The sequence below is a fragment of the Dama dama genome, unplaced genomic scaffold (assembly GCF_033118175.1).
Source record: "Dama dama isolate Ldn47 unplaced genomic scaffold, ASM3311817v1 ptg000109l, whole genome shotgun sequence".
In the NCBI taxonomy this organism is placed as follows: domain Eukaryota; kingdom Metazoa; phylum Chordata; class Mammalia; order Artiodactyla; family Cervidae; genus Dama; species Dama dama.
In genome coordinates, this window is record NW_026870920.1 from 3916441 (window position 1) to 3920580 (window position 4140).

Genomic DNA, 4140 nt, shown 5'->3' on the forward strand with positions numbered 1-4140 from the left:
GTTTGTGGCCTCAAGTGGAATGGACACCGAGATGCTCTGACTCGAAGTAAGGCCGGATATCCCTGCAGTGAATTGAATGCAGGCTCGTCTTGCATCTCCCAAGACTACGGGATGTCTGAATCCCCTGTGGAGACCACAGAGAAAGACCTAGTCCTCCGCTTCATCGTGAACGGAGGCCTCAAATCCTTTGAGAACTCGAGAGGTCCGCGGAGATCAATGCTTCCAAAGGAGACGATGCCTGACTCCTCTTGAAAATGGATAGGAGTTCCAGGATCCCTGTGGCACGTGGAAAGGGACCCTGGGTCTACCACCTCACGTGGAGACGCGTCCCAATTGCCATGCCAAGACTCGAGGAGAATCCCGAGGTGTCCCTCGCACCTAGGCAGGAGTCATGACATCGCTGAACAAACACGTGTCTGGAAGGGCCCTCCCCATCGTAACTCGAGAATATACCCCAGGTTCCGGCCGCAACTCGAGAAAAACCATGAGACTTCCCCCTCGCCCGGAGATGAGGCCAGATTCCCCTGCACTGCGTGCAGAGCAATTCCGTGTTCCACCTCAAATGTGAAAGGAGCCTTGATTTCCTTGATGGCACTCCAGAGAAAACCCAAGATCACTGGCTCAAGTCTAGAGGGATCCTGAGGTCACTGGAGCAACACGAAAGGGCTCTGTGGAGCCCAAATCAACTCGAGATGAGAGCTTAGTCCCTGGTTCGACTCAAGAGGAATACCAAATTTCCACAAGCACCTCAAGAGGAGGCTTCTCTCAGCTACAGGTATGTGAAAGGGACCATGAGTTTATTGCCTCAAGTGGAATGGACACCGAGATGCTCTGACTCGAAGTAAGGCCAGATATCCCTGCAGTGAATTGAATGCAGGCTCGTCTTGCATCTCCCAAGATGAAGGGATGTCTGATTCCCCTGTGGAGACCACAGAGAAAGACCTAGTACTCCGCCTCATCGCGACCAGAGGCCTCACATCTTTGAAAACTCGAGAGGTCTGCGGAGATCAATGCTTCCAAAGGAGACGATGCCTGACTCCTCTTGAAAATGGATACGAGTCCAAGGATCCCTGTGGCACGTGGAAAGGGACCCTGGGTCTCCCGCCTCACCTGGAGACGCGTCCCAATTGCCATGCCAAGACTCGAGGAGAATCCCGAGGTGTCCCTCGCACCTAGGCAGGAGTCCTGACGTCGCTGAACAAACACGTGTATGGAAGGGCCCTCCCCGTCGTAACTCGAGAATATACCACAGGTTCCGGCCGCAACTCGAGAAAAACCATGAGACTTACCCCTCGCCACGAGATGAGGCCCGATTCACCTGCACTGCGTGCAGAGCAATTCCGTGTTCCACATCAAACGTGAAAGGAGCCTTGATTTCCTTGATGGCACTCCAGAGAAAACCCAAGATCACTGTCTCATGTCTAGAGGCATCCTGAGGTCATTGGAGCAACACGAATGGGATCCGTGGACCCCAAATCAACTCGAGATGAGAGCTTAGTCCCTGGCTTCGAGTCCAGAGGAATACCAACTTTCCACAAGCACCTCAAGAGGAGGCTTCTCTCAGCTACAGGTATGTGAGAGGGACCCTGAGTTTGTGGCCTCTAGTAGAATGGACACCGAGATGCTCTGACTCGAAGTAAGGCCGGATATCCCTGCAGTGAATTGAATGCAGGCTCGTCTTGCATCTCCCAAGACTACGGGATGTCTGAATCCCCTGTGGAGACCACAGAGAAAGCCCTAGTCCTCCGCCCCAAAGCGACCGGAGGCCTCACATCCTTTGAAAACTCGAGAGGTCTGCGGAGATCAATGCTTCCAAAGGAGACGATGCCTGACTCCTCTTGAAAATGGATAGGATTCCCAGGATCCCTGTGGCACGTGGAAAGGGTCGCTGGGTCTCCCGCCTCACGTGGAGACGCGTCCCAATTGCCATGCCAAGACTCGAGGAGAATCCCAAGGTGTCCCTCGCACCTAGGCAGTAGTCCTGACGTCGCTGAACAAACACTTGTGTAGAAGGGCCCTCCCCGTCGTAACTCGAGAATATACCCCAGGTTCCGGCCGCAACTCGACAAAAACCATGAGACTTCCCCCTCGCCGCGAGATGAGGCCCGATTCCCCTGCACTGCGTGCAGAGCAATTCCGTGTTCCACATCAAACGTGAATGGAGCCTTGATTTCCTTGATGGCACTCCAGAGAAAACCCAAGATCACTGTCTCAAGTCTAGAGGGATCCCTTGGTCACTGGAGCAACAAGAAAGTGCTCCGTGGACCCCAAATCAACTCGAGATGAGAGCTTAGTCCCTGGCTTCGACTCAAGAGGAATACCAACTTTCCTCAAGCAACTCAAGAGTAGGCTTCTGTCAGCTATAGGTATGTGAGAGGGACCCTGAGTTTGTGGCCTCAAGTGGAATGGACACCGAGATGCTCTGACTCGAAGTAAGGCCGGATATCCCTGCAGTGAATTGATTGCAGCCTCGTCTTGCATCTCCCAAGATGAAGGGATGTCTGAATCCCCTGTGGAGTCGACAGAGAAAGAACTAGTCCTCCGCCTCATCGCGTCCGGAGGACTAACATCCTTTGAAAACTCGAGAGGTCTGCAGAGATCAATGCTTCCAAAGGAGACGATGCCTGACTCCTCCTGAAAATGGATAGGAGTCCCAGGATCCCTGTGGCACGTGGAAAGGGTCGCTGGGTCTCCCGCCTCACGTGGAGACGCGTCCCAATTGCCATGCCAAGCCTCGAGGAGAATCCCGAGGTGTCCCTCGCACCTAGGCAGGAGTCCTGCGTTGCTGAACAAACACTTGTCTGGAAGGGCCCTCCCCGTCTTAACTCGAGAATATACCCCAGGTTCCGGCCGCAACTCGAGAAAAACCATGAGACATCCCCCTCGCCGCGAGATGAGGCCCGATTCCCCTTCACTGCGTGCAGAGCAATTCCGTGTTCCACATCAAACGTGAAAGGAGCCTTGATTTCCTTGATGGCCCTCCAGAGAAAACCCAAGATCACTGTCTCAAGTCTAGAGGGATCCTGAGGTCACTGGAGCAACACGAAAGGGCTCTGTGGACCCCAAATCAACTCGAGATGAGAGCTTAGTCCCTAGCTTCGTCTCAAGAGGAATACCAACTTTCCCCAAGCACGTCAAGTGGAGGCTTCTCTCAGCTACAGGTATGTGAGAGGGACCCTGAGTTTGTGGCCTCAAGTGGAAAGGACACCGAGATGCTCTGCCTCGAAGTAAGGCTGGATATCCCTGCAGTGAATTGAATGCAGGCTCGTCTTGCATCTCCCAAGACGAAGGGATGACTGAATACCCTGTGGAGACCACAGAGAAAGACCTAGTCCTCCGCCTCAATGCGACCGGAGGCCTCACATCCTTTGAAAACTCGAGAGGTCCACGGCGATCAATATTTCCAAAAGAGACGATGCCTGACTCCTCTTGAAAATGGATAGTAGTCCCAGGATCCCTGTGGCACGTCGAAAGGGACCCTGGGTCTCCCGCCTCACGTGGAGACGCGTCCCAATTGCCATGCCAAGACTCGAGGAGAATCCCGAGGTGTCCCTCGCACCTAGGCAGGAGTCCTGACGTCGCTGAACAAACACGTGTCTGGAAGGGCCCTCCCCGTCGTAACTCGAGAATATACCCCAGGTTCTGGCCGCAACTCGAGAAAAACCATGAGACTTCCCCCTCGCCGCGAGATGAGGCCCGATTCACCTGCACTGCGTGCAGAGCAATTCCGTGTTCCACATCAAACGTGAAAGGAGCCTTGATTTCCTTGATGGCACTCCAGAGAAAACCCAAGATCACTGTCTCAAGTCTAGAGGGATCCTGAGGTCATTGGAGCAACACAAAAGGGATCCGTGGACCCCAAATCAACTCGAGATGAGAGCTTAGTCCCTGGCTTCGACTCAAGGGGAATACCAAGTTTCCACAAGCACCTCAAGAGGAGGCTTCTCTCAGCTACAGGTATGTGAGAGGGACCCTGAGTTTGTGGCCTCAAGTGGAATGGACAACGAGATGCTCTGACTCGAAATAAGGCAGGATATCCCTGCAGTGAGTTGAACGCAGGCTTGTCTTGCATCTCCCAAGACGAAGGGATGACTGAATCCCCTGTGGAGACCACAGAGAAAGACCTAGTGCTCCGCCTCA